Genomic DNA, 24,324 nt, shown 5'->3' with positions numbered 1-24,324 from the left:
TCATGTGAGAATTAGTGAGATAATACTTGGAAACCACATAGTTCTGTTTCTGATATATGTTAAATATTCAATAAATATTAGCACCACCTGACTGTCAGTATAATTTGGAAATGTCAACCACAGTATTTGTAGATGTTGTACTTATTACCGGGAAAACCCAAAGTCTGAAATATAACATAAGAAAATTCTGTATATGTGTTGTATAAAGTCAATAGCTTCCATATATGCAAAGAAACATATTGAAGATATCATGAAGTAAAACCCCATTTATTGAAAAAAATACAAATAAATTAACTGTACATGAAATGAGCAAGGTCTATAGGAACAAAACTTAAAATACTAGTAAGGAAACAGAAGCTTACTCAAATGGAAAGGCATGCTATGTGAAAGCTGATTTGCTGACTGGCATCCCTTCTGGAAGCTCTAACAGGCTGGTCCTGTTGTCACTTTGGCCATCATCCACACTGTATGACTCCTCTTCGCTCTGAAAGCTGTCATGCTGAAGTTTGAGGAAATGCCTCCTCCTAATCCTAGCTAAACTCTGTTATTAGGCCAAACAACTGTGCTTTACACTTCCCAATTTCTGCAGTGCCTCTAGTGAAATTACTTTTTTATTTGACCTATGTTTTTAATATTTTTTCACCCCTCTTGGCCTTCTCTCACTCCTGGGCATAGGTAATATATAAGGAGAATTTTGGTCATAAAGCAAGTGATGGTGCAATCCACCGCTTTCAAAGATAGTCCTCCCCTTATCCTCAAACTGGCTTCCCCACACCTGACTTGTTTCCCTGAACTGTTCCTTAAGTCTGCCTGGAAAAGCTAGAGACTATTGTTTCAAAGTGTTGGATATTGGAGCCCTGAGCCCAGCTTTCAGTTGGAGGCCATCTTGTCAGGGTCTGTCCTTTGGGGTACGAGGAGCCTTCTGGCAAGTAAAACTAGAGTCAATCTAAATTGTGCATACAATCCTGCATATGCACAAGTTGTGAGTAAGTCTACAGCTTGGGCCTTGACTCTGAATTCTCTTTAGAGAAGTGTCTTGTCTCCCTCTCGCTGCCCTTCAAAGCAGAATATTACAGGGAAAAAACATTCAATTGGTATTTGAGAAATGGTATTAGAAAAATCACCTCTGTCACAAATTAGAAATGTCAGCTTTTAGTTCCTGTCTCTAAAATGAGGTTATTAATGCCTGTTCAGTCAATTCTAAATAGTTTTCATGAGAATCAAATGAGATCATATACACATAATAAGGCTTGAAAACTTAAGGTGTCACCATAGTGAAGTGGGAGGTACATCAAAAAGAACATCAGAAAGATTTCTGATTTATAGGGACATTCTTGCTCTGGTTAGCTAAAAGAAACTGAAACTAGGTAACTGTCCAAGTTATGTGAGCCTCATCTACAAAAGGGGACCAAAATCACTTTCTCTTAGGGTGTCATGATGATTAAATGAGAACTAGAAGCACCAGGAAAAGTTCCTGGAATAGAGAATGCATTCACTAACAGTTGATTGTCTATTTGTCCCTACCTCTAAAACAATTTCAACAATTATAGAATTATTAGATATATTTTTATTTTATGAAATATACCAAGAATACAAATGCATGGCCCTTATCTCATCTAATTTGGTTTATTCTGATAAATCATTTGAAATAAGTATCCTTTGAGGGCATTCCTTTCCTTTTAAGTGTCCATGACTTACCTGGCTATATTCTCTGGGCAAATCACTAAATCTAATGTTTTGCTTGTGCTCTTGTGCTTCTCTATACATATTCTAAGTAATTTTCCTATTACAATTTTTCTGTTTCTACATTGCCTTCCACTTAAGTGTTTTTCTTTGACCCATAAAACAAAGCTTTTCTATGTGATGCTTTAGTATACTTTTAAATTCCTGAGACTCTCTTGCCATGCAGTTTGTTAAAGCTCTCCTCTTTAAGGTACAAAGCACATTGTTTGTTTTTCTAAATCCTTTCCTGAAAATTTAACTCTTCTTCATTCATCTTTAATATTGATCTATAGCTTCTTGATGTAGTAACAGCTCAAAGAAGGCAACATTTAGTATTTTATTGAACAATCTTTCCCAAATTTCAAATTTGAAATTATTTTGGATAAATACATTGTGTTATAATAGTATTCAAGGTAAGTATCGTGTTCTAGCCTTCTATGCAAAAGGCAACCAGAAAAAATATTTTTTTAAGAGTTCAAAAATAATAGCATAGACATATGCTGGGTTCTGTTAAAAGAATCATCGTACCAATTTAATTTATTCTGTAGGTTTTGAAAATACATTTAAAGAAGTTTGGTACAATATATGTGATTGTGCATTCAAAATATACAAAGTGCTTTTCAAAAACATCTTCTTTGTTTGCTTCATAGCTAAGCTTGTTGCTATTGTGCATTTCACACCAGGAATATCCTTTTGTCTCTCTGTATGAATTCTTTTCTTATAACCTTCAGTAGCTATACACATCAAGGAGGCAAAATACCTTGAAAACAAGGCATTTAGCAATCTCTCTTGGTCTCTTTGAAAAGTTTCATTTAAATGTCTATATTAATGATGTTTGTATGTAGGCGTCTTTTTCAATTTCAGGGCAGCTGAATGAACCTCCTGAAAGGTACTAACATTCAAGTGCAAGTGAGTTAAGGACACTGATAAGTACAGTATGAATAGAGATCATGGAAAGGTTTTTACTAAGCTATGGCATGGAAACTGTAGTCTTAGTGCAGAATATTTTATCATGAATCTATGTCTCTACTGATACAAGGAGAGCCAAATTCCTTAGGTCCTCACTCTGAAGACAGCCAAATGCACTTGGTACATTTTGTACCCCAAAATCATGCATATATATTTCTTAAATGCATGCAGGAGCCATTTCTAATTATTATTACTTAATATGGGAAGCATTTATATGTATGTGTTAGACTCTCTAGTCATGTTTATGGTAACTAGTAACAAGCAGGAACTTAAAAAAAAAACACAAACTAGGCTATGAGTGAAATAAATTCACAGATTGGAGAGCAGACACAAGCCATGTCTATATGCCACATTTTTATGATAAAATTTTGCAGTAATCTGTGCAAGAATGATCCATGTTCCCCAAGCTCTCATGGGACTAGTGGTTTATTGCATTATACATTTGAGGTTAACCTAACTCATATTTTGAATATGCCAATGCAAAACAAAATTGTGAATTTCAAGGACAGGAAAACATAAAACAAATAAAATTCAACTCTAAATGCATTAACATTTACTGTACATTTTAATAAAAATTATCTCTGGAGGCTTCACTGGACACCAGAGAGAGGCTGAAGGTCCACATGGAGATTATTAGGGCAAGTGAGAAGCCAGGCAGCCATGGTCTCCCTGAGCTACAATACTGCACACATCATAAACTACTGCTAGAGAATGTTACGCACTCCCAGGCTACAGGACCACCATAAGAAATAGGGTTTTCTGAATTTAAAAATGACACTAAATCCTTTAATTAGTTAACAGAAAAGTCAGCATTACTTAGAACTATAAAATAGCAATGAATTTGTGAGGTGAATTCCCTTCTCATTTGGCTCCTTAGGGACATTCAGTTGACATTGCATCTGAAGGACCTGGAGAAAGCAAGGATAACTCTTCTAAGGCACAATCTACTTGCACTTGACATCAGCCAAGGGAAATTTCCCTCATATTTCCTTTTAATGACACTGTGTGTGTGTGTATGTGTGTGTGTGTGCATGTGTGTGAGTGTGTGTGTATTTTGCAATGACATAATAGGTATCACAAAATAATGGTCTCTTATGCCAAAACAGGTATGATTTATCCTGCCTAGAGGAGATATGTATATATTATAAATATATAATATAAATCACAGTTAAAAAAAAAGTTGTAGTATTGTAGGTGTGTTTTTTGTTCTGAAGCAGATTCACTTAGTTGATCTGCACAGTGGTAACTAAGCCAATCAAAGATGCAAGCCCTGTTGACCAAAAAGATTTGCATCCTTGCATATTATACATCTTACAAGGTGAAGTTTTAACAACAAAGTGGACCAAGCAAACAAAGGTAGATAGTCCTCTCCCTAAATTATTTCCTATAAAACATACACATACCATCACAAATTACAGTAAGTAGTTTTCTTTATTTTCCTGTGAATTTATAATTATCAAAAAACATTGAGTTTGGACATCAGGAGCTACAGAACATCAAAACAACATGTTGAAATTTTAAAGATAAAGTATGAATTCAATTCAGCTCAATTATGTTCACATTCTTACCTTAGGTTGTACCTTCTATGTGGTTTTTGTTTGTTTTTTTTTTCATTCTTTTTCTGTTTGTTTTTAAAAACATCAACTCTCAGGAGGTGCCAGTTTGTTTTTCTAATATTGAAATAATTTTCAACTTGTAAAATAAGCCAACTGTTGCTTTTTTAGTTGAGCACAATTATTAAAATAGAAAATAATATTCTAGTTAATTTTGTAATTAGATATTTTTCCTATTAATCCCACAGCAAATGTGAAAACCCAAGTTTTGTTTCTTTTTTAACATGAATAATTACTTATTTCTCCTAATCAGAAACTAATACAAGCTAGTAAAGTATATGAATTATTTTGTAAAGAAGAAAATGAAAATAAATGAAGACCCTTCTTCTACTCATGTAGGTGTTGACATTCTGACATCGAACTGAGCAGAGTATTGCCAAGTCTGAACTTCAAATTAGTGTACTAAATGTCTATGAGGTATATATCAAAATAATTCATCAGTATTTCTCCTCAGACTTTCCTTGTGAAAGGAAAACATCACTTTGTCTCGTTTATTTTTATAATGCTCATTACAGGAGATCTAGAAAGAACAATGCCAAGTAGTGAGGATTTTTATGCATGCTTTTCTATTTGCCATTAAGGACTTATCTCAGTCTGTCTGTTCAGGAAACATTATCTGTCTCATCTATATTTCATATGTTTTTAAACTTCCTTTAGTTTTCTCAAATGCTTTTCAACAGGCTCTGAAATATTTTCATTATGAGATGATATTCCTCTTTTTTTCTTGAGAATGCATCACTTGTCTATCATTTCTCTCCAAATACTACTTTATTCTTGATCCTCATTTTTCCCATGATGCAAATTTGAGGTACCAATAAGAACTTCATGTAGCATATTAACTAACATTTCTACTAATATTAGAATGTTTATCAAAGGAAGTTCAAACACAGGAAGAAGACACATACCTTCTTGATAAAGGTTAATTATCAGAGTTTCACTCAAAATGCATGTGGACAAAGTTCAGGGAAGAGACAAGAACTTGACTTTAATAGTAGTCACTGAGAAATGAGTCTGTTAAAGAATACAAATAGGCTAAGTTTTACTACGCCATGAATGCCCAACTGTGCTACCAATGAATAATTATTCTAGGTTATTTCTAACATTTTATATTTTATTAATTTGTGATATCATTGAATAAATTTCCTTCACCCATTTAATAGGTAAACTGGTAAGGCTACCTTTCCCCAATCCTTATTCAAGAGAAGGGTCTGTTGAGCAAAGACCTACAGAAAGTCAAAGAAAACATCTGTCAGCTACTTATTCTAACCATCATATATTTTCTCAGTCACAAATACAAAAAATAAAAAATAAATCACAAGATATTTAAAGAAAACTAACAACATGAAGAAGGATATACAAAGTAATGGATCCCAGCAGAAACAAATAATTTGGGAAACAGAATACTTTGATTATTTTGAGTAACATCTTTAAATTTGTTATCACAGATAGCAAATGAAAAGGAACAATCAGAAAACAAAAGGACCATTTTAGTTTTTAAACAATATGGAATTAAGCAGTAAAAGGAACATGGCTAAAAACCAAATTAGTGATTTGAAGATCAATATAAGGTGATATAATCAATGTAATGATTTAAGACATTCCCTGGAAAAGTGTCTTCTCAGAAACAACTAATAAGAGGACAAATCCCACTTGCTTGGAACTGTGGAGGATGGTAGAAGGACTCCACAAATGCTGAATCAAAGAAAAAAAAAACACCCAAAACAGGTAGGGGATTTACATCCTCAACACCAACCCAGATCTCTCCCCCTTACTCAGTCCTATGCAGCTTATAAGTTACATGGAAGAGCACAGCCCAGTCCTTCCTGACATGGATGCAGAGTATAGAGTCCCTCAAACCAGCAAGTGAGAAACCAGGCACAGAAACCAAAGATCACAGAGATCCAAGGCAGAAAAAAGGCAGCTGAGGAGTGCCACTTACAAAAGTGCCTCCAGGGAAAAAAGAAGCCATGACAGAACTGTTGGCAAAAGGTGCACAAAATCAACCCAGTCTTTGATTTCTGGGTTATGTAGACCTTTCTGGACAGACCCCATCAGGTTTCCCAGGGTGGGATACTATAATGGGTAAGTAATCTGAGGCAGTAAAGACCCATGGGGAAAAAATATGGGGGAATGGGGTAGAACTGAACTGCTGTAAGGCAGGATGGATCCCAGAGCTGAAACATGTAATGAAAAGTAGTTACTGCATGAGGGAGAGAATTTAAACAAATCATAGGAACTGTGGAAAAATTCTGCACAAAAACAAGCAGAACAGATCAGAATTCCTAGAAAAGGAATAGAGGAAAGAATGTGTTCTCCTGGAGGTGAAACAATTACAATTGCACATAAACGGACAATCTTAAAAGTTGTACTACATATCCAAAGCAAGAACTGGGTGAAGAAGAGCTGAGAAAATCTGAACAGTTAAACACAGGCTGCTCTAAAGATCCAGTATAAGTTGGACTAAGACTCAAAGAATAGCTTTAACAAGTAGCCAATCAACAATAAACTCCTATGCAAAAGGGAAACAGTGACTTTCAAAGTTAGTACATAGAAATTATCATATGCCCAGGCATTAGAAAAATTTACAAGCCATACTAAGAAACAAGAAGATATGGCTCAGACAAGGGAAAAAATTAAAACTTCAAAGGAGAAACTGTATTTGGAACAATGACTCAAAGAAGTTCAAAAAAATCTCCTAAATCAATGCAAGTAGATGAAGGAAAATATGGATAGAAATAAACTAACAGTGGATACAGTTAAGGATATTAAGAAAATAATGTGAAAGCAAAAAGAAGAATTAGAAAGTATATAAAGAAACATAACAGAAATTGTGGGGATCAACACAAAATACTAGAAGTTAAAAAAAAGCAGATTGGAACATGCAGAAGAAAGAATCAGTGAAATAGAAGACAAGATGATCAAAATTTAGAAGAACAAATATAAAAAATAGAAAAAATGAACAGTGTCAAAGGGACTTAAGAGACAGCATGAAGAGTACAAACATATGCATTATAGGATTCTCATAAAGAGAACAGAAGGGAAAAGGAGCAGAAATAATATTTGAGGAAATAATGACCAAAAAATTCCCAATTCTTTTGTAAGACATAATCAAGAAGTGCAATGAACTCCAATCAGAACAAATCCTAACAGACCTACTTCAAGACACACACTATCAGATTGTCAAATGTGAAAGATAAAAAAGAGAATTATAAAAGCAGCAAAAGAAAACTAATTCATCATATATAAAGAATCCTAAATAAAATGAAGTGTCAATTTCTCATCAGAACCTAAGGAGGTGAGAGTGGTGGGATATTTTTAAAGTACTGAAAGAGAAAAGATTGTCAGTCAAAAATTCTTTATCCAGCAAAACTATTCTTCAAAAATGAGGGAGAGTTTAAAATATTCACAGGTAAACAGAAACTGAAAGGTTTTGTCACCAAACATTGGCCTTACAAAAAATTGCTGAAGTGAGTTCTTCAGATTGGAAGGAAAAGAGGGAGGCTTGCAGCAGTGTGAAGTGAAGCTCTTCAGTAAAGGAAAGTAAATGGGTAAATGCAAAACCCAATAGTACTGTTTCTCAATATATAGTTCCATTATTTAATAACTATAAGAATCAGAGTACAATTGAATAAGAAAAAAACTATATTTCCTGAGATTGGATACACAAAATATAAAGAGGTAAGGTGTGACAAAGACAACATAAAGAGGGGAAAGGAGGAATATGGAGGCAGAGAGCATGCATACTATTGATGTTAAGTTCATATTTTTTGAAAATTAGTAGGATATAGTCATACATTGTGTAATAGAAACCCCAAGATAACCACAAAGAAATTATTTTTAAAATATACAAAAACAGAAAAGAGAAATGGATCAGTCAGATACATCACAAAACATCAACTATACAGGAAAGTAGGCTGCAAAAAGGAAAAGAGAGACAAAATAGATATGACATATAAAAACCAATGGACAGGCGGCAGGGCGGGACGAGGGGCGGGACAAGGGGCGGGGCGAGGGGCGGGGCCTTCAAGGGAGGCGCGGAGGAGGCGCGTCCACCACGGGACATCCGGCTGGACCCGGCCAGATGCGGCCGGGAAAGGTGGCTCCGGCTCCCAGCCGTCCTGTAGTTCCCAGCCCGCGGCAGTGGCGGCGGCGGTGGGTGACATGTGCGAGTGAGATGCGGTCGCGGGCAGCCGGGACGCGAGCAGCGGCAGCCGCAACAGCGGGCAGCGCGGGCGCAGCCTCCTCAGCCCTGACGCACCGTGGATATAGGTGAGCACTCGAGCGCTGGGGAGCCGCCGGCCACGCAGCCTCCATAAACACTCTTTTAGGACTCGTTCGCTCCGCTGAGCCCGCCAGCCCAGCCGCCTTCTTCCCAGATCCCCGGCGCCCCCGCCATGGCGGCTCCGCTTGTCCCCGGGCCCCACGCGGATGCCTCCACCGCGGCTTCGGCTTCAGCGCTTCTGCGTGCCCCAGAGGTGGCGCGGTTCCGCGAGTAGCAGGAAGAGGTGGTCAGTAACTGCCAAGAGAAAATCCAGCACTGGAAGAAGGTAGATAATGACTATAATGCCCCTCAAGAAAGACTCAGTACATTGCCTGATAAGTTGTCTTATAATATCATGGGGTACAATTTGGCCTCTTTGCCTTCATTCCAGGAAAACTTGACCATACTAATGAAGTCACTGTTTTACTTGGGGGCAACTGGTTTGCAAAGTGCTCAGCAAAGCAGGCTGTAGGGTTAGTTGAGCACAGGAAAGAACATGTAAGAAAAACAATAGATTTTAAAAAAGTGATGAAAAATTTTGAATCTAGAGTTGAATTCACGGAAGATTTGCTACAGGTGATAGTGTTGACATAAGAGAAGAAATTAAAAGTGACTTTGAATTTAAAGTAAAACACAGAATTGCCCATAAACCTCATTCCAAACTCAAAACTTCAGATATTTTCGAAGCAGATTTTCCTTCAAATGATGTAAAATCCAGATTTGCTTGCTAATCAGGAACTGTGGGCTCGACTTGAAGAACTAGAGCTACAAGAAAGTTTGCTGGGAGAACTTGATAGCCTGATTCTGGGATTGCAAATGGAGAAGATACAACTTCTTCTGAAGAGGAAAAAGAAGATCAAAACCCAAATGGGAATGGGACTTATCAAGTAACAGACTCTCTTACTCCCAGAAGTTGTCATGAGGATTTTACAAATTCAGAACTGTTCAATGGTCAAGTGAACACTCAGTTGAATTGTTCAGTGAATGGTTCAAATTCCTGTGCTAGTAATGAAGAAGATGAAGATGAGGACGAGGAGGAAGAGGATGGTGATAATGAAAATGACCATGATGCTTTAGGGATTGGAGGTAAATCTGTACCAACAATATATTTTTCTCATACTGTTGAACCTAAGAGGGTCTGAATAAATACTGGAAAACATACCACTTTAAAATTTAGTGAAAAGAAAGAAGCAGCCAAATGTAAGCGAAAGAACAGCTCTGGCAGTGGCCATTCTGCCCAGGAGCTGCCTACCATTAGGACTCCTGCTGACAGTTGCAGAGTCTTTGTTGATATTGTGAATGGAGAATATGTCCCTTATAAATCAAACCTGAAGTCTCAGAGAGAACAGTGTTTGTAGTGATACCAGTGAAAGCAGTGCTGCTGAATTTGATGACAGACGGGGAGTTCTGAGGAGTATTAGCTGTGAAGAAGCCATTTGCAGTGATACCAGTGAGAGCATTTTGGAAGAACAACAACAGAAAAATCATCAAAAGAAACTTTTGCCTTTATCAGGAATACCTGAGGCTTTTTTCTGGAATTGTAATAGAAAAAGAATTCTTATTATCGTCCTTAACACCTCATCTAGACATTGCTCATCCTGTACTACCCACTATTCCAGAATGAAAAGAATTTTTGTCAGATGTGTCAGAAGAAACTACCAAGAGGGTTTTGAAGTTCAAAGCTGCCAGATTGCAACAGAAAAACTAGGCTTTTCTTTGGAAATGGGAGTTAACATCCCAAAACCTAGTTTTGCATTTGTTTAGAGTATATGTAGCAAAATATATTACATGTAGTTTGAAATAAGGGTTCCTGAGTTAATTTAACAGCAAGTTCTCTTACCCTTAGAGTGATACTAAAATTAAATGTTTGAATACTTAAAAAAAAAAAGGACAAAATGGCTGAAATAAGTCCTGCCTTTACAATAAGAACACCGAATATAAAGATTAAATTCCCCCAATCAAATTACATAGGTTGGCAGAATGGATTAAAGAAAAAAGCAACATGATCCAACTGTATGTTGTTTGCAAGAGACTCACCTTTCAAATACATTGAAAGTGAAAGGATGGAAAAAAAAGTAATCCAGGCAATAGTAACTGAAGGAAAGCTGGGGTAGCTATACTAATGTTGGGCAAAATAGAATTTCAGTAAAAAGCTGTTAAAAGAGACAAAGAAGGGCACTATATATTAATAAAGAGGTCAATCCACCAAGTAGAAATAACAATCATAAATATTTTTGGACCTACCGACAATGCCACAAAAAGACATTAGGCAAACACTGGCAAAACTGAAGGGAGAAATAGACAACCATACACTAATAGTTGGAGACTTCAATATACCACTTTCCTTAATAGATAGAACATTAGACAGAAGGTCAATAAGGAAACAGAGAACTTGAATAATATGACAAATGAACTAGTCCTAACAGACAAGTACAGAACATTGGTCTGCCAAACAGCAGGGCATGCATTCTTCTCAAGGGCACATGGATCATTGTCTAAGCTATACCATGTGTTAGGTCAAAAAAACAAGTCTCAATAAATTTAAAATAATTGAAATTATACAAAATGTTTACTCTGACCACAATTGAATGAAGTTGGAAATCAATAATAGGTGGAGAATTGGAAAATCCACAAATACGTGGAAGTTAAATAACATATTCAAACAATCATTGTGTTAAAGAAGAAATCACAAGGGAAATCAGTATTTACTCCATTTATATGGAAGCAAATGAAAATGAGAACAAAATATATCAAAACTTATGGGATGCAGTGAAGGCAGTGCTGAAAGAGAAATGTATAGTCCTTAATGCTTACTTTGAAAAAGAAGAAAGAACTAAAATAAAAGACCTAACTGCATAGCTGAAGGAACTAGAAAAAGAACAGCACACTAAACCCAAAGCAAGCCGAAGGAAAAAATAACAGAGATTACAGTAGGAATAAATGAAATGGAGAATAAAAAACAATAGAGAATAAATAAAATCAAAATTTGGTTCTATGAAAAGATCAATAAAATTGACTAACCCTTAGCAACACTGACAAAATAGAAAAGAGAGAGGATGCAAATAAATAAAATCAGAAATGAGGGCAGTGGAGCCTTACTACTGACCCCACGGAAATGCAAAGGATCAGAATATGATACTATAAACAACAGATTAGAGAGCCTAGATGAAATGGACAAATTCCTAGAAACTCACAGCCTAAATTGACTCTAGAAGAATCAGAGGATCTCAATGGAGAAATTACAAGTAAAGTGATTGAACCAGTAATCAAAATCCTTCCAACAAAGAAAAGCTCAGGACCTGATGGCCTGACACAGGAATTCTGCCAAATAGTTCAAGAACAATTAGTACCCATCCTGCTCAAACTCTTCCAAAAAATGAAGAGGAGTGAACACTATTTAACTCATTCTATGAGGTCAAAATCTCCTTAATTTATAAAGAAGTCCTACAACTCAACAATAAAAAGAAAACAGCCCAATTTAAAAATGGCCAAAAGACTCAAAGAGAAATTTCTCCAAAGAGGATATACAGATGACCAAAAAGGACATGAAAAGATGCTCAACATCATTAGCTATTGAGGACATGCAAATCAAAACCACAATGAGATACCATTTTGCACCCAGTAGGATAGCTACTATTAAAAAAAAAACCAGAAAATTATAAGTGGAGGAGAGTTTATAAATAGAAACACTCATTGCTGGTGGGAATATAAACAGTGCAGCCACTGTCAAAGACAGTATGGTTGTTCCTCAGAAAGTTAAGTACAGAGTCTTTGAACTGGCAATCCCACTTCTAGGTATATACACAAAAGAATTGAAAGCAGGGACTCAAACAGGTATTTGCACACTGATGTTCATAGTGGCATTATTCACAGTTGCCAAAAGATAGAGTCAACCTAAGCATCCATCAGCTGATGAATGGATAAACAAAATGTGATATATGCATTACAATGGAGTATTTTTCAGCCATAAAAAGGAATGAAGTTCTGAAACATGTGACAACATGGTTGAATTTGAATACATCATTTTGGGTGAAATAAGCTAGACCCAAAAGGACAAATATTGTATGATCTCAATGATATGAAACTATTAGAATAAGCAAACTCATAGAGTTAGAAGTGGAATATAGGTTACCAGGGCTTGGGCTGGGGATAGGCAATGGGGAGTTAATGCTTAAATTGTATAGTGTTTCTATTTGGGTTGATTGTAATGTTTTGGTTACAGAAGATGATAGTAGCACAACATTGTAAAAGTAATTAATGTCACCGAATTATATATGTGAATGTGGTTAAAAGCAGAAATTTTAGGTTGTATTAATGTTACTAGAATAAAAATTTAAAACAACAACATTGGACTGTACCATCAAACAGTGAATCCTATTGTAAAAGATGGATTATAGTTAATAGTGCAATTATAAAAATGCTCTTCCATGAATTATTTTAAAAAGATGAATATAAGATGATAAAATAAAAGTAGAGACAGAAATTAAGAGAAAAAAATGGAAGATTCAGAAACTCTGATATTCATCTAAAAATATTTCCAAGGAAGATGGCTGACTTAATGGAGAAAGGAGCCAATTAGAATACAATAAAATAGTCCCTAATTTGAAGAAATTTCAAATTGAAAACACCTGGTGGGATTAGTGTGCAAAAAAGGCCTACACTTAGACAAACCATTGTAAATTAAAAAGAAAAATAGAAAAGTCAGATAAGTTCTACAGAGAAATAAAAGTTGCTTTCAAGGGAGGGAGTCTTCTTGAGATATTTGTTGACCAAATGAGTGAAAATCATGCTAACAGCAGCTTTCCCAGGGTATATACTGGCTGAAAGAAAGTCTTCAAATTTTGTATGAAAAATATTTGGTATGTTAACATCCTTGACTCTGCCAAACTATCAAGAAAATATGAGAGCAATATGGAATCAGTTTTAGATAATGTGATAATTCAGAAAATGTATCATTGGTGTACCCTGTATGATGATCTAGGAACCATGCGGGAAACTGGATGGGAAATAAGAGGCATTTGACATTAACATTTGGAAGAGTCTTTTTCAGATGTGAATTTTAATGTCTTGAGATCATATTTTATTCTCAATGGATGCATTCATATTCCTGCCTCTATAGCACAAATTATTTACAAAGTATTAACCATAGTTGTAATGCTGCCTATCATCTCTTCGTTATTTGCAATCAGTCCAGACATAACGTGGAAGATTTAAAGTTGAAAGATAGAATGAAAATGCTATAAACTTTGGTAACATAAGAATAGCATTATAACTAACAAAAATTGAGGGGTGAGATAAAGGAGAAGACTTGGAAGAAAAGTACACAATTTCCTATTGTTTATACAGGATAGTCCTTAGATACTGTATTCATTTGATAAATCAGTAAATCACAGATAACATGATTGCATTAGTTGAAATGTGGCATACAATTAAAAGAGAAACAAAGAGTCAGTGGTGGTTTTCCTTTGATTGTGAGACTGGCCAGAGAAAATGATAGGAGACATAAGAAGTAAACTACATTGTATTTTATTTAATTCACTTCATGATGTGAATTATTTAACCAAGCAATTGAATTAATTTTATAATAGAAAAACTTAGTAAGAAACACTTTAAAGCAAATATTATTTCTGAAAGATTGCAAGTAGTCAAAAATGAAGTATTATTTTGCCTATGCAGTACAGAAAACATAACCTCAGAAATACTTTAAAATAATATATTGAATGGCTGAGAAAGGGTGAAATCTTAAAACAGTTATAGTTTCTAATCAAAATAAATAATTTTCTAATTGAGATTAAAACACAGAATCCAGTCTATGTAAGAGAATGCAAGGTTTTGAATGAAAAAAATAATCATTTAAAACAGGGTCAGAAACAGTAATAACATTACTGAAAGGTTAGTTGTTGTCATTCATTCTATAAGCTCTGTGGCTGTTGTTTTTGTGCCCTAGGCAAGTTTCAAGGGATGGTAATGTAGTAAAACCAGAAACTCTGATCTTTCGCCAAACATAGAGCTTGAATAGCATCAGAAATGGCCAAATCCCTCACCTACCCCATTAGCTTCTATTGAGGTACCATCTGAATTCTCTCCCTTTGGACACAATGATTGAATAGAACATGGGATATGCTACACATTCCCCACTTTTCTACTGAATGTCAGCGTGTGAGGGAAGAAATCTAGCCTCATCCTGGAGTACATCTCACAGTAGTTGCAGTTGTGAAAACTCCTTCATCCTAGCTGCTGCTAAATATGTGAATATTCCTGTCCACAGAGGAGGTGTATGACTTCATAAGATTTGAAGTCATATAGTTTTGAGTTTGAATCCTGACTTCACCTTGTCTGAGATATCTCAATTAAGGAAATTGTCCAAGATAACAACACTCTTGGCTTCAATTTCTTCATCTGTAAGTGCAAATTACAATAACAACTGCTCAAAAGTTGTGTTATGAGTTGTAAATAAATATGAGCTCATCTAGGATCTCCTATAACTCTTGTTTATGGTTTACAATAAGAACAGGAAGATAATAATTGATGTGAACATGTTCATTGTCACTATTAAGCCTAAATACATTCAGATGTCACTATCAAGTAGTAACAATCTCTTCCTTGAGACAACTTTTTAAAATGTAAAATTCAGAGTTTAAACTGGAGTGGCATTGATGTGAACTCAAAGTTTATGGACAATTATTCATACATAAGTCAAGTTTTAGAGAATCGCTTATAAAGGTGGAAAAAGGAATCTAACCTTCTTTATCATCTTTGCTGTCCTAAATCAGTGAAGAAGAATTGGCTGTTGGGTGAGAGCCTGGTTTTGTGTTCTACTTTTACTCTCCTTTAATGGCTTTGTATTAGATTATCAAGACTGTCTCCTCCACTGGACTGAAACAAAGGACCAATAACTCTGTTAATTCTGATACCTGATTTTTCAGATGTTAAAGGTCGTACAGTCAAGAAGTTATTTTGTAAAGCACGTAAATTAAAGGAGGTAGTTTTCTATAGGAAAAAAGTGGACTCTATATATGCCTAAATGCATAAAAAGATATTATTCAAATCTAAATAAATGGAATTTTTCATATATTATATATTCCTTTTTTTTATTATAACCTAACTCCCTTTTTATCCCATCCATTAACCAGTGTATAAATCTGTGTCACCAATGATTTGGCTGCAGGAAAAAGACTACACTGGGGGTAAAAAGTGAGTCATTTTCCCTATCACAAACTGGGCTATTTACAAACCTCGTTATTACCTTTACATTGGAGTAATGTGCAAGTTGACATCGAATTTTATGAACTAGTTTTCCAATTTACCACTTCAGGGATTTGTCGTAGATGTGTTGAAGGACCTATACAATTACAAATATTCTAATTTTTGTTATTTCATACTATATCATATCCACTGTGCTTATAGGTTACATAGAACTTGAGGCTCAGCTGCAGCTACTTTCTTGCTCCCCTCCATCTCCCTATTGTAATTCAGTACCCATTTAAATCCCACTCTGTTCGCCTCAATAAGCATCTGATGAGAAACATGTCTTCGTTCTTTTTTTCTGAAGGTCTAAGATAAAGAGATGAGGACATTGTTTTTTTCAGAGTGTAATAATATCAGAATGATTTCCCTGCTTCTCTATCCTCAAAATATTCTACAGAGACCATTATTTTACTCTGATTCTCTTCCTGGAACTTCCATTAGCGTACACTGTCTCCCCAAATCAGAGTTTTTAATTATTTACAATGATAAGTGTTTCTAAACAGGATCAATGTACCAGCACTCAAAGTCAATTCCCTGGTTCCCCAAGGAAACTCTTCTTCTCACACGCTGTACTTAGCTTTTTACAGACTATGAAACTGTCTGTAGTTAACTATACTTGGCTCCTCAACTTTTTGCTATGCTTTTTTCTTGTTTTTATTGGGTAATGGGGATATGAGCTTTTCTTAATGTTGTTGCTGAAGTGCACTCTTATTTACCACTTAATTGACTTGTTGGAAGAGATTCCAGGGAGCACTCATTGAGCCAGCCATCGTACAGGGAAAAACAGACCTTCTTTACAATGAGCTCATCATCTTTTGATCTTGTGTATTTTTTGCATTTTGCATACCCTTTCCAAAATGGACAGATACATTGTCAATTCAGTGTGACATGTGGAATAACTATTTTAATTGCACTTCACACTTCCTTCACATAATTTTTTTTTTTAGAAATGCTAAGATCTAAAGAGTAACTCTTCTCTTGGTATTCACCGAGTTCTAATTCCTTCAGCTTTCAATCAAGACCTGAAAGTTCCATCACATCCCTCCAGTCAAGCCATAACAAGTACCTGAAAGCATTTGAGTCATTTTGCTTCTGCTCCTTTATTCACATTGCTCCCTGCCTAGACTGCACTCTTACCCTCTTTGGAGAACCAACCAGCACTGGACCGGATTCCACCGAATAGGCTTTACTTTAATGACACTGTATCATTACCATCATTCTTGTACTTCACAAGCCCCTACTCTCTATCTTCCTTATGTAATTTGTGGTCCATTTTTCACTGCCTAAGTAAGTCTTTTAACTTTGTATTGAAGTGTAAGTGTTTCAGTGGTACAATACTGTGTTTTTTTTAATTCACAAATCATAATAATGTGAAATAACTTGTACATCATAACAAAAATACTGTACTTGATCAGACTACCTGGGTTTAAATCCCAATTCTGCCACTTGCTAATGATAAACTATTTGATCTCTCTAAGCCTCTGTTTTCTCATCTCTAAATTAGAGATGATCACATCTACCTCATATAACTGAAATTAAAGGAGAATATGTGAAAATCCTTGCAATTTGCTCAGCATAAAGTAAATATCCAGTGACTATATCATCATTCTGAACCTAACAATATACTTTTTTATGTGCCTCTTTTCATGTTGAGTACCTGTCTCTTTCAATTCAAACTATAATAATTCCTTTTTAAATTGTGAGCATTCTTTATAACAAATTATATAATATACTTCCTTAGACAAACATCATACTTGAAAATCTCCTTGAGCTATGCCCTCTCTACCTTGGGCTGAGAGTGAGGGTTCTGAGACAATGCTGTTAAGGTTTTTTTTAACAGGATCTGAGCAAAATTCCCTTAAGATTTGTTTAAAAAGTTAATGTTTTCTAGACCAATATTACCTATGTGGAACTGATCCATGTAACTTGGATGTGGGTATTGATTTATTTCTTGCTAGAGTTAATTTGTTGATTCACTCATTGGAACAATGAAGAAATTATTTGGCTCTGAACTCTGAGCACGGTCCCATTTTAGGCACTGAAGATTAAAAACAGAATGGACTGTGGTCCCAGCCCACAAGGAACTCATACTCACTCCAGAATGGAGGTCAATAATCATTGTTCTGAAAAGGCTAGATAGGAAATATTTTAGGCTTTTGGCCCATACAGTCTCTGTGGCACCAACTCAACTCTGCCATTGGTGTGGATATGCTCCAATAAAACACTATTTGCAAAAACAGGCAACTGACCCACTTGCTGTAGTTTGTGGATCACTGTTCTAGAGTATATAATCAAAGAAAGACCATAACTTTTATTTTTTAAACACATATTCACTATTTGGGAAGGGTTGAGATGAACTTATTTTGAAGTGTCCTCCATGAGAAATACCCACAAGAGGTGAAGGCAGTTGTAGTTAAGTATGAGGCAAAAAGAGGCAAAGACAACATTGAAAGAAGAGGGAGAAGCTATCCCTGGGTCTAAAGAATATTCTAGATAGGTTTTTCTAGAGTTCTTAATTCCAGTGGTTATTTTTCCTCTTCCTTTCTTCCTTCCTTCCTTCCTTCTTTCCTTCCTTCCTTCCTTCTTTCCTTCCTTCCTTCCTCCCTCCTTTCCTCCTTTCCTCTTTTCCTAACTTCCTCCCTTCTTTCTTCCTTCTTTCCTTTCTCTTTCTCTCTCTCCCCTCTTCCCCTCCCTCCCTCCCTCCCCCTCTTTCTTTCTTTCCTTCCTTCTTTCTTTATTTCTTGCTTGCTTGCTTGCTTTCTCTCTTTTCAGTAGCCCACTAGTCCTCAGGGAGAGCATCAGGTATATCCCATCCTCAACTCAGGAATAAGAATTATGACTTAATTCCTTTCTTTTTATTTGGATAAACCCTGAATGAAACTATGGCTGGGGTGCCAAGATTCTTAGAAGGCTTTTTGCCTACCTGAGATTGTAAGGCCCTGACTCAAAATTTTTGAGGTTTATGACAAAGGCTTTTATGGCAGCATCCTTGAGATACTGATCCTGAAAACATGGTTTATTGGCAGAGCCTTAGATTTCATCTTTGCCCTGAGGCCATTTCATTCTTTGAAAGTCTTTTATCAGCAGAGACTGGAGATGAGAGACACTTTCATTTTTGAATCCAGCATAACATGTCTCAGAAATGTTTTCTCTAAATCCTTTTGAAAACCAACCAATTTCTTATTTGGTTTTCTCTGTAAATCCATAACTTACCATGTGCAGCTTAAATCAAACAGATGGCACTTCCAACATTCTGCCTGAAAATTTCTTTGGCCAAATACATATGCATATTATCTATTTTCCACATTATCACAAATCAAACTTTCCTCTACATAACAAAGTTCACCTTTTCTGGAACCTATGTTAACAATTTTCATCCTATCCTTCCAAACTTCATTAACAATCTCCTTGAGGCCATTTCAGATTCATCCTCACCGAGTTCAGCACCAACACCACACAGTTTAGGTTTTTCTATAAGATCACTTCACTTCTGGTACCAAATTCTTTCTCTGTTAGTTTTTGCTACATAAAAACCAACCCCAAAACTTAGCGTTTAAGACAAAAGTCATTTTATTCTATCCCATATTCCATGGGTTGACTTGACTCAGCTGTATATTCTGCTCCACTGACTTCAGCCAAATCTGAATCATCTGGAGGCTTGATTGGGCTGGAATATCCTAGAAGGCTTATTCGTATGGTCAGTCATTGGTGCTGGCTGTAGGCTGAGAGTTCAGTTGGGTATGATGACCAAAATGGCTAACGTACAGCCTTTTCTTGTGGTGTGGTTCTCTCACAGCACAGTAGCTGTATTCCAAGGTGACGTATCCCAAGATGTTTTCAGTTATGAAGAAGCAAAATTTTCCAATATTCTTAAAGACTAATAACTGAAACAGTTTCATTTCTGTAATCTTCTATTAGTTAAAGCAGTCACAAAGCTTGTACACATTTGAAGGGTGGAGAAATAAACTCTTCTACTTGACTGTGAAGTGGCAAAGAATGTGTGGAAATCTTCATTCTATCATGTCAGGAGATGCATAAGTCAATGAAGTAAATACTTGCCCTCCAGGTACTTTCTTTTTAGTTAGGGAAACAGAAAAAATACATAAATAAATTAAAATATAGAATAGGTTAGATAGTAATAAGTGTTATGGGAAAGGGAATAGAAAGTAACTGTGTGTAAGGGGTATCATTTTGATAGGGTTCCAGTGAAAAGTATAATAAGACAGTATTATTTGAGTAAAGATCTGAAGAAATAAGGTATGAAGACATAGATATAAAGGAGAAAAACATTCCGGTAAGAGTTAAGTAGGAAGACCCTGAGTGTGTCTGGTCTGTTCAAACAGCAGCATTGAAGCCAGTGAAGAGATGTTTAGATCCGAGAGTTCACAGGGAGTCAAATCATGCAGGGCTTTGTCAGTCATAATAGGGTGCGTGGTTTCTACTCATAGAATGAAAAAGGAAGCCTTTAGAGGGTATTAAGCAGAAAGTGGCATGATCTGACTTAAACTTTAAAATGACTGCTCTGGATACTGACTTTACAATAGACTAGGATAGTTTTGGGATTTAATTATGTCTCCAGAAAAGACAATTTCAAATATTAATCCATGTTCCTGCAGATGTAAACACATTTGTAAATAGGACCTTTGAAGATGTTATTGCAAATTAAGGTCTGGACTCATTTGTGAATTGGATCTTCAAAGATCCTATTTATATGAGGCCAAGTTGAGACAAAGTAGGCCTTGATCCATGTGGCTGAAGTCCTCATAAGGAGAGGAAGTCTAGATAGAGACACAGATGACTTAGTAGGAGAAATAGAAGCCAAAAGGAGAAGCCATGTGACAAGGCAGAGATGCAAGCCAAGTAGCTCCAAGGACTATAGCAAGTCTGTACAAATGCTCTCTACTCTTGGAGAAAGCATAGCCTGTCAAGACCTTGATTTGGAATTTTTAGATTCCAAAGCTGTGAGACAATAAATTCTCATTGTTTAAGCCAACCCAGTGTGTGGTATTTGTCATAGCAGTCCCTGCAAACTAAGACAAACGGAAACAGGAAAACTAGATAGCAAACTATTGGTAATGCAGTTGAGAGATTACAGTAGTTTAGATGAAGGATGGCTTGGATAGAAAGTGATGTGGTCAATTCCGGATATATTTTTAAACAGAGCAATGGATATTTTGATAAATTGTTTGTTGAGTGTGAGATTAAAAGGGACAATCAAGGATGACTATAAAGATTTCATCCTGAGCAATTGGAACAATGCAGTTGTCATTTACTAAAATGTGTAACAATAAAAGATACAAATTTGAGGGGAGAAGGAAAGAAATAAAAAGTTCAGTTTTTTACATAGTGTGTGGAGTTGCCTATTAAACATACAGTGGAGATGTTGATTAAGCAGTTGTATATACAAGTCTGAACTTAAGTGAGAGGACCATATTGGAGGTACAAGCTTGAGTGTCATTGTTTAGAGAAGATGCTCTAGCCATCCTCCAAGACAACCTGCAATGATTCACATTTCCTGGGATACATGCTGTGGTGGTCAATGCATCAGTCTATACCACCACCACCCCCAAAATAATCCAAACATGTTCTTAAACTTCATCCATTCCTGTTGGTGTGAACCCATTATAAGTAGGACTTTTTAGATGAGATTACTTCAGTTAAAGTGTAGCCCATCTCAATCAGGATGGGTCTTAATCCTATAACTGGAGCCCTTTGTAGGAAGAATGAAATTCAGAGAGAGAGAGAAAGCCACTGGAAACAAGATAAAACTCACTGGAATGTGGAAGAGAAAGGAGAGAGGCCATCATTTGCCTTGCCACATGACAAGCTAAGGACCAGAGGTCTCCTGCAGCCAGTCCCAACGACACCACCATTGGGGAAGAAACATCACTTTGATGGTGGCTTGATTGAACATTTTTCCTAACCTCAAAACCATGAGCAAATAAATTCCCATTGTTTGACCCATTTCATGGTATTTCCTTGAGAACAAAGGGAACTAAAATGCATGCCCTCATGTATTCACTCCAATGTTGAATCAAAGGTGATTCTGTCGGAAATGAGAATGTGTGACATCTGTGGCTAGGTCACAAAAATGGCATCATAGCATCTGCCCTTGTAGATTGAATTGTTTGCTCTGGGGAAAGCCAGCCTCTACACACACAGACACTCACATAGCCCTGTGGAGAGATTAATCAAGAGACTGGCAACATGTAACCCACTGGATTTAAGAATTGCTTAGGAGCAGTGACTCCTGTGAGATTCCAATATACCTATTTGTTTGAATGGGAGGGTTTTGGACAGTTATCCTATCTCTGTTCCACCAATGTATATTGGGTGTGACAAGGAGGCAGTGTGGGAAACTAAGTCTTCCATGTTGCCTGAGGCATATCTGGGGTGGTGGCTTAGAACACTGAGCCGCAGGCCTGCATAGATGCCATGCAGGCTCGCCCTGTAAAGATGTGTGTCTTGTGACTACCATTGTCTTAAACCTAGATTGTATACACCTGATGTAAACCTAGATTGTATACACCTGATATAAACATAGGTATCTGGTGGGCTCTCCCAAGCCTGAGGACCTTTAGCATATACACCTGATCTTCAGAAATAAATAGCTGGAGCAAGGATGCATTGGTGTCCACTTAGCAAGAGATTCAGTGGGTCCCCTGCTCCCTTAACTCTTAACTTTGTGTCTGTGTCTCATTCCTGCACCGCCCTGTCAGCAATAAGGCAGGTAACTTGTCTCTTTTGTTCATAGGTCTTCAAATCAATGTGAATTTTCTTGAAGGGATGAACACTATGAACTTAGCCTGTGGAACCTCAGTCACACCTGGACCTGACTTAAATGATATGATGCTTGACCTCAAGCCTTTGCCTGATGCATAAGGAATGAGATTTTGGAGGGTACTGCAGAGGGAGAGTGTATTTTGCATATGGGAGGGATATGAATCATTGAGGGCCAGAAGGTAGACTATGGAAGCCAGGCATCAAGGAAGCCCCCAGTGATCTAAGTTTCCTGGTAGTTATGCTTTCATGTAGTCCATTCCCACAGTGAATCAAGGATGGCCTTGTATGACCAGTGGTGGAAGTGCTGGTATGTGACTTCCTACCTAACTCTTAAAAGGCATTGCAATTTCCTCCTTGGTCTTTTGGATTGTTTGCTCTGGGAAAGTCCAATGCTCTGAGATGAAAACAAGCAAACCTTAGCAAGATCCACCTGGAGAGTAATTGAGGGCTTTCTTCCTCAAACTGCCCCCCCTCCCCCCAAGCCCCAACACCAACAATAGTGAGTGGATCCTCCAGCCCCAGTCAAACCTTTAGATAACTGCAGCTCCATTTGACAGCATAACTAGAAGCTCATGAGACCCCAAGCCAGAACCTCTCAACCAAAACCCATAAGAGATAATAAGTGATTACTGTTATTTTAACTCTCTAAATGTTGGTGTGATTTTTTACACAGGAATAGATATGTAACACTGAGGTTATTTAAAGACATGAGACTGTGAAATCACCAAGTACATGAAGTAAAGAGAAAAGACAGGAGGTCCAAGGACTGATCCCAGAGGCAGTTCAACATTTAATGATCTGGCAAAGGAAATATGAGTCAATGACTAAAGATATAGAGATAAAAACAGGTGAATGTGGTATCCTGGCATCCAATAGAAGAAAGGGTTTCAAAGAAGAGGAATGATCAGTGGTATCAAATTCTGCTGATGAGTTAAGAAGGATGTATTAGGGTTCTCTGGAGAAACAACTAATGGGAGATTTGCGTGTGTAAAGAGATTTATTATAAGGGATTGACTCATGCAAACATGGGGGCTGGCAAATCTGAACTCTGCAGGGCAGGCCACAAGCTGAAAACTCCAATAAAGGTGATGCTGAAGTCCTTAGTTCAAGTTCCCCAGAGGAACTGGCTGGCTGAAAATTCAGACAATAGCCAATGTTGAAGATGAGGCAGAAATTCTTCTTACCTCTGAAATCCTAGTCCTGGCTTTTGAGACCTCCAACTGATTGGATGAGAGACTTTCCACATTGCCTAGGGCAATCTCCTTTGTTGACTATTGATGCAACCAACTGATCAGAGATGCAAATCCCATCTATGACATACTCTTACAAGGTAAGCAGGCCAGTGCTTGACCAAACATTTGTAAACCATAATACTTGGGGATTGAATCATGTCCCACACAAAGGCATGTTCAAGTCCCAAACCCTTAACCTCTGAGTGAATCCATTTGTAAATAGGACCTTTGAAGATGTTATTAGCTAAGGCATGCCCAGACTGAATGAGGATGGGCCTTAATCCGGTATAGCTGAAGACCTCATAAGCAAAGGAAATTGGACACAGAAAAAAAAGCCATGGGAGTAGTGGAAGCTAGAAGTCAGTGGAAACCAGAAGAGAAAGGAGAAAGCACCAACAAGTATACATTGCCGTGTGATGGAAAAGCCAGTGAACCCCACAAGTTGCCAGCTAGTCAGAAGATACTGACCCCAGGAAGAAGAAAGCCTTCAAGCCTC

General features: G+C 36.8%; 1 pseudogene; it reads left to right on the top strand.

Moving 5' to 3' along the window:
• The first annotated feature begins 8,698 nt into the window (after positions 1 to 8,698).
• LOC119516435 lies at positions 8,699 to 10,475 on the top strand (annotated as a pseudogene).
• The last annotated feature ends 13,849 nt before the right edge of the window (positions 10,476 to 24,324 follow it).

This window comes from Choloepus didactylus, chromosome 1 (genome assembly GCF_015220235.1).
Source record: "Choloepus didactylus isolate mChoDid1 chromosome 1, mChoDid1.pri, whole genome shotgun sequence".
Classification (NCBI taxonomy): Eukaryota; Metazoa; Chordata; class Mammalia; order Pilosa; family Megalonychidae; genus Choloepus; species Choloepus didactylus.
Note: the sequence above shows the minus strand (reverse complement) of the source record. Positions and strands in the feature narration are given on the sequence as shown.